The sequence below is a fragment of the Oncorhynchus mykiss genome, chromosome 20 (genome assembly GCF_057628025.1).
Source record: "Oncorhynchus mykiss isolate SJ-2025 chromosome 20, ASM5762802v1, whole genome shotgun sequence".
Lineage (NCBI taxonomy): Eukaryota > Metazoa > Chordata > Actinopteri > Salmoniformes > Salmonidae > Oncorhynchus > Oncorhynchus mykiss.
Window position 1 is genome coordinate 11,174,455 of NC_143041.1, and position 7,695 is coordinate 11,182,149.

Genomic DNA, 7,695 nt, shown 5'->3' on the forward strand with positions numbered 1-7,695 from the left:
GACAAATAAACTTTGATTTGATTTGAAATTGCAATAATCTGTGTGTGTGTGTAGGTGACCTTGTGTGTAAGAGATGGGTGCCTTTTTAGAAGTGTAACTTGGTCCCAAAAAACGCTTGATTTCGCCTAATTTTAACATTCTGTCAAAAAGAGCACGTTCCACTTCATAAAAAACATGTTTACCTGTCTCAAGAGATTAAATAAAATTTAAAAGAATACTATAGTAAGTGCCTGTTTACGTGCCAAATAAAGTCACAGGGTTGAACGTAACAGGGTTGACGATTTCATCTTAAATCAGCCATGAATCCGCTGGTGACGTGGGAATGGAAGCTTGTTATGTGCAACAGGGAGGGGCAATTGAATGCAAGCTTCACAAAAAATAAATACATGTTATATCATTTCTAGCCTGTCTATGGATAAGATGGTCGACTTGTTATGCTTGACCCGCTCAGTTTCCCTCCACAAAACACCAGAAAATGGCCAAATAGAGTAGAACCAGCTGACCTGATATAAAGAATGATAGTAAAAAGCTTTGGAGTACCTTAAATACAATTTTGGGCAAAAAGGCAAACTCAGCTCCATCATTCATTGAATCAGATGGCTTATTCATCACAAAACCAACTGATATTGACAACTACTTTAATGATTTTTTCATCGGCAAGATTAGCAAATTTAGGCATGACATGCCAGCAACAAATGCTGACATTACCCATCCAAGACTTGCCTAGTTAAATAAAAGTTCAATTAAAATTTAAAAAGTATAACTGACCAAATTATGAAAGACAAGCATTGTAATTTTGGATTCCGAAAAGTGTGTGTGGAAGTGAACAAATTATTGATCCAATACATGTTAGCTGTTGTCTACCAACAATGACAAGCCACCTGGGTCTGGCAACTTGGATGGAAAAATACTGAGGATAATAGTGGACAATATTGCCACTCCTATTTGCCATATCTTCAATCTAAGCCTACAAGAAAGTGTGTGCCCTCAGGCCTGGAGGGAAGAAAAAGTAATTCCCCTACTCAATAATGGTAAAGCCCCTTTTACTGGCTCAAATAGCCGACTAATCAGCCTGTTACCAACTTAGTAAACTTTTGAAAAAAATGTGTGTGACCAGATACAATGCTATTTTCAGTAAACAAATTGACATCAGACTTTCAGCACTCTTATAGGAATGGACATTAAACATGCACGGCACTTACACAAATGACGGATGATTGGCTGAGAGAAATTTATGATAAAAAGATTGTGGGAGCTGTTTTGTTAGACTTCAGTGCAGCTTTTGACATTATTGATCATATTCTACTGCTGGAAAAACGTATGTGTTGTGGCTTTACACACTCTGCTATATTGTGGATAAAGAGTTACCTCTCTAACAGAACACAGAGGGTGCATATCCAACATAATCCAGATAGAATCAGGAATTCCCCAGGGCAGCTGTCTAGACCCCTTACTTTATTCAGTCTTTACTAATTAATGGCATGCCACTGGCTTTCAGTAAAGCCATTGTGTCTATGTACAGTATGCGGATGACTCAACACATTACAGATCAGCTACTACAGCGAGTTAAATTACTGCAACACTTAAAGAGTAGCAGTTAGTTTCAGAATGGGTGGCAAGAAACAAGTTAGTCCTAAATATTTCAAAAACTAAAAGCATTGTATTTGGGACTAATCATTCACAAAACCCTAAACCTCAACTAAATCTTGAAATGAATGATGTGGAAATCGAGCAAGTTGAGGTGACTAAACTGCTTGGAGTAACTCTGGATTGTAAACTGTCATGGTCAAAACATGTTGATGCAACAGTAACAAAGATGGGGAGAAGTCTGTCCATAATAAAGCGCAGCTCTGCCTTCTTAACAGCACTATCAACAAGTCAGGTCCGACAGGCCCTAGTTTTGTCACACCTGGACTACTGTTCAGTCATGTGGTCAGGTGCCACAAAGAGGGTTTAGGAAAATTGGCTCAGAACAGGTCAGCACGGCTGGCCCTTAAATGTATACTGAGCGCTAACATTAATAATATGCATGTAAATCTCTCATGGCTCAAAGTAGACGAGAGATTGACCTCATCACTACTTGTTTTTGTAAGAAGTACTGTATTGCTTTACAATTCTGGCGAAAACTTGGACAAATTTTGGGATTAAGTGAGTTAAAATCTTCCTATAAGTCACAGAGGGTACATAGAGGGATGTCAAAATGCTGAATCTTGGCACTTTAGCAAGTATAATTTATATTTAATTCTCCATGTGTTCTATATTAAAGGACACTTTGTTTCATAAAAGAGGCTTTAAATTCAATATTGGTAGGCAATTTCTACTTCAAATATCAAAGGGGCAAAAGGCACTCTTCATGGAATGACCCTCGTGCAGTTGAATCGTGCAGTGTCTATTGTGTGTTTATGTAAGCGCGCGCGTGTGTGTGTGTGTGTGTGTGTGTGTGTGTGTGTGTGTGTGTGTGTAAGAGAGATGGATGTGTGGAGAGTCAGTGCAAATAGTCTCTAAGGTGCAGGTCTGAGCTGATAGACAGCTAGGGTTAGGTGTTCAACAGTCTGATGTCTGATCGCCTTGTGGTAGAAGCTGTCTCGGGGGCTGTTGGTCCGAGACCCGATACTCCAATACCGTTTGCCAGATGGTAACAGAGTGGTGATAAATATACTTGTGTATTGTGTACAGTACTTACGGTTTCTACTGGCTCGCTGCCAGCTGCACAAGAAGGGGTGTGGCCAAATTCTATTTGATGTGACTATTGGCCAGAAATACTTTGTGGTTGTCAATGACGGTAAGTAATACGTGCAGGGAGTGCATGTTGCCATGGTGGACGGGTGGACCACAGGCGTGTTTAGCAGGACACAAAGTTTTAAAACATTAGTGAAATTTTACATAAAGGAAATTACTTTGATAACAGAATTTTCGGCAGTTAAATCAGAATCACCTTTATTCACTAAATACATATGCATGAAAAGACATTTGACTCAGTAAAATAGTCCTCCATCCCATCAGAAATGTCCCATCCACATAGTAGGGTTTTAGATCTGCAGATAGACCAAAGCCCAGTCTATTTTAAAATGACTATAGTATTTAAAAACAGATGTTATCGTTTTAGTAATGAACCTAGCTAGCTAGTAAAATGTACTTTTTTTGTCTTTCAGATGGGCGGACTGGAAGCCCAGTGACAACAGTCTGGGTCTGCTGCTGCTATTTTCCGTTGGGAAAGAGAAATGGCCCTATTTTTACCAGAAAAGGAAGCTCATCCACCATGGCAGAAGAGGAAGATCCAGACTGTTGATTGGGAAACAAGAACAAACTTTGAGGCATGTTGAGGGACCACTTGCCACGTTGTCCGAGGTGGGTTTGTGTTATGATAAACAATGCATTTTCTGTCCAGATAAAGATGATGATACAGCATTGAAAAATACCTACCAGTGCATTCCTCAGACCATCCGGTGCATGGATATCCTGTGCCAGTGTGATGACATCCTGTACCAGTATGATCTGAGCGCAAGCGTCCAGTTGTAGAGACTACAGCAGATCGAGCCTGTGGACAGACAGGTCAGTAACTCATCAAATGTGATACAACAATTCATGTGTATATTTATCTGCAGAGTATGTTTGTGTATGGTTCCAATGATTTAACATTGGGTGTTGAGGGACCACTTGTCACATTGTCCAAGGTGTGCGTATGTTATGATAATCAGTGTGTTTTCTGTCCAGATAAAGATGATGATACAGCATTGAAAAAGACCTACTACTGACCAAATGTGTCTTTGTTTTCCAGTCCAACAGGAGTGCATCCCTCAGACCATCCAGTACATGGACATCTTAGGCCAGTGTGAATCGAGCATCCAGTTATACCAGGCGGTGTCGGAGGAAGGCCCAAAAATTGTCAAAGACTCCAGTCACCCAAGTCATAGACTGTTCCCTTTGCTAACGCACAGCAAGCGGTACCAGAGTGCCAAGTCGAGGTCCAAAAGGCTCTTACCCCCAAGCCATAATACTGCTGAACAATTCATCAAATGGCCACCCGGCGTATGTGACAAACATAATTTGATTCGATTTTTGATTTGATTTGGAGACTACAGCACATCGAGCCTGTGGACGGACAGGTCAGTAACTCATCAAATATGATACAATATTGTGTAAAACACTGAATTTGTAGATGCATCAAAATCTTGACTTTATGTTCCCTTGTTTTAGACATGAGGCGTGACATACGGAACATCAGGCTCACCCCACGAGAAGCCGTGCATGATCAACGACACCCTCAGCAGGGAGATCTGCTGGCGGTGATGTACTGTACTCTCTCACTCTGGTGATAAGACATAATTTAAACATCTCAGATATAAATTCCCACTGTACCCATGATAAAATACAATGTGAATTCAGACCAGCCTTTGTGATTGAATCTACATGAACTAAATGACTTTTGGCTGCTTTGAGCAAAACTTGAATGTAATATAACTTGAATGTAATATAACTATTGTTTGTATGATCTTTATTCCTTGTTCACTTGTTTTTCAACAATGTAATGTACAGACAGGGATGACTGGGGCCTTCAGCAAGTAAGACACAGGGGTAAGATATAATTTGAACCTCACAGATTTAAATTCCCACTGTGCCCATGATAAAGTTAACTACATTACTTTAGTTGGCTACTTTGAGCAAAACTTGTATGCAGTGGTGATTTTAGGATGTAAATCTTGGTGGGGCAAGCTCACACTGGCCTAAGATGTCCATGCACTGGACAGTCTAAAGGATGCACTCCTGTTGGACTGGAAAACAAAGACACATTTGGTCAGTGGCAGGTCTTTTTTTTATATGCATGCCAGCCAGCAAAGCCATTACACAACACAACACAAAACAATCCATCAATTGGACTATAAAGGTGACAAACAGTGCCCACAAACTGTGATGGCCTACATAAAGCTGTCCCAACAGCAGTCCCAACACCTTACAACCACTACACATGGCTGTCAGCGGAGCCTTGTCTGGCAGCAGAACAGTTAACTCAGCCTCATTTACTGCCTTTAAAAAAAACATAGCTGATATGGCTGACTTGCTTAAAAATGTTTTGGTTTCTACTGACAATTGAGATGTACAAACTATGGCATAGGAGGACGACGAGCGGATAAGAGGCAATCCGCAATCCGCTCGAGCACCATATGTGGTCGCAGAGGTCACACTGCTGGTCGGTGCCGGGTTGGTTCCTCTGGGAATCAAGGCAGCAGGCAGGGCACTCTGGCGTCACCCCAGGCGAGTAGGCACCATTCTCATCCAGAGCCCTCTGTTGCACATATGTTTGTCTCTGTCACTTTTCCTGAATTTTCCCCGCGTTCCCAGTAGAAGGCGCTAGTAGATTCAGGCGCGGCTGGGATTTTCATTAATAAAAGTTTAGCTCATAGTTTAGGGATCCCCATCGTTCCTGTGGATATGCCTTTCCCTGTTCATGCCTTAGATAGTCGACCATTAGGGTCAGGGTTTATCAGGGAGGCCACTTCTCCTTTGTGTATGGTAACGCAGGGGGGTCACAAGGAAAATATTAGTATTTTCCTTATTGATTCTCCTGCGTATTCTGTGGTGCTAGGCCTACCCTGGTTAGCTTGTCATAACCCCACTGTTTCTTGGCCACAGAGGGCTCTCGCGGGGTGGTCGCGAGAGTGCTCAGGTAGGTGTTTAGAGTTTCCATTGGTGCTACTACGGTGGAAAGTCCTGACCAGGTCTCCACCGTGCGCATTCCCCCAGAATATGCCGATTTGGCTCTCACCTTCTGTAAAAAGAAGGCGACTCAATTACCACCCCATCGACGGGGGGATTGTGCGATAGATCTCCTGGTAGACGCTGCATTTCCCATAAGTCACGTGTATCCCCTGTCGCAAGCGGAGAAGGTGGCTATGGAGACATACAGTATGTCTCCGAATCCCTGCGTCAGGGGTACATTCAGCCCTCCATTTCACCCGTCTCCTCGAGTTTCTTTTTTGTGAAGAAGAAGGATGGCGGTTTGCGCCCGTGCATTGATTATCGAGGTCTCAATCAAATCACGGTGAGATAGTTTCCCGCTAGACCTTATCACTACAGCGATTGAGTCAATGCACGGGGCGCACTTCTTCACTAAACTGGATCTCAGGAGTGCGTACAATCTGGTGCGTTTTCGGAAGGGAGATGAGTGGAAGACGGCATTTAGCACCACCTCAGGTCATTATGAGTACCTCGTCATGCCATATGGGTTGATGAATGCTCCATCAGTCTTCCAATCATTTGTAGACAAGATTTTCAGAGACCTGCACTGGCAGGGTGTAGTGGTGTATATCGATGATATCCTGATATACTCCGCTACACGTGCCCAGCATGTGTCCCTGGTGTGCAAAGTGCAGAAATGCTTGTTCTTCCAACAATCTGTCTCCTTCCTATGGCATCGGATTTCCACGTCAGGAGTGGAGATGGAGAGCTACCGCATTGCAGCCGTGAGTAATTGGCCGACTCCCACCATGGTAAAGGAGGTGCAGCGATTCTTAGGGTTTGCCAACTACTACCGGAGGTTAATCCTGGGTTTTGGTCAGGTTGCTGCTCCCATTACCTCACTGCTAAAGGGGGGCCCGGTGAGCTTGCAGTGGTCGGCTGAAGCGAATAGGGCTTTTAGGCACCTGAATGCTCTTTACCTCGGTTCCTGTGTTGGCTCATCCGGATCCCTCTTTGCCATTCATAATGGAGGTGGACGCATTCGAAGCTGGGATAGGAGCAGTGCTCTCTCAGCGCTCAGATATGCCACTGAAGACCCGCCCCTGTGCCTTCTTTTTGAAGAAGCTCAGCCCGGCGGAGCAAAACTAAGATGTGGGGGACCGGGAACTGTTAGCTGTCGTAAAAGCCTTGAAGGCGTGGAGACATTGGCTTGAGGGGGCTAAACACCCTTTTCTCATCTGGACTGACCATCGCAATCTGGAGAACATCCGGGAAGCGAGGAGACTGAATCCTCGTCAGGCAAGGTGGGCCATGTTTTTCACTCATTTTGTGTTTACCCTCTCTTACAGACCAGACTCCCAGAACGTTATGACACAGAGGAGCGGTCCATGGATCCCACTCCCATACTCCCAGCTTCTTGTTTGGTGGTGCCGGTAGTGTGGGAGCTGGACGCGGACATTGAGCGGGCATCACGTGCAGAGCCCTCTCCCCCTCAGTGTCCAGCTGGGCGTCTGTACATTCCGTCTGCTGTCCGCGACCGACTGATCTATTGGGCCCACACGTCACCCTCCTCTGGTCATCCTGGGATAGGTCGGACAGTGCGCTGTCTTGATGGGAGGTACTGGTGGCCCACTTTAGTTAAGGATGTGAGGATTTACGTTTCCTCCTGCTCAGTGTGCGCCCAGTGCAAGGCTCCTAGACACCTGCACAGAGGTAAGTTACAACTCTTACCCGTTCCACAACGGCCGTGGTCGCATCAGTTGGTGCATTGTTTAACTGATCTTCCACCTTCACAGGGTAACACCACGATCCTGGTCGTTGTGGATCGTTTTTCTAAGTCCTGTCGTCTCCTCCCTTTGCCCGGTCTCCCTACGGCCTTACAAACTGCGGAGGTCCTGTTTACACACGTTTTCCGGCACTATGGGGTGCCTGAGGATATAGTGTCTTATCGGGGTCCTCAGTTCACATCAAGGGTCTGGAAGGCGTTCATGGAACGTCTGGGGTTCTCGGTCAGCCTTA

General features: G+C 44.5%; 1 long non-coding RNA gene across 1 annotated transcript; it reads left to right on the forward strand.

The window, feature by feature from the left end:
* Positions 1–3,152: 3,152 nt before the first annotated feature.
* Positions 3,153–4,474, forward strand: LOC110499589 (uncharacterized). The gene is made up of 3 exons (XR_002469984.3): positions 3,153–3,552; positions 3,779–4,106; positions 4,198–4,474. It is a non-coding gene; the product is annotated as an uncharacterized LOC110499589 (long non-coding RNA).
* The last annotated feature ends 3,221 nt before the right edge of the window (positions 4,475–7,695 follow it).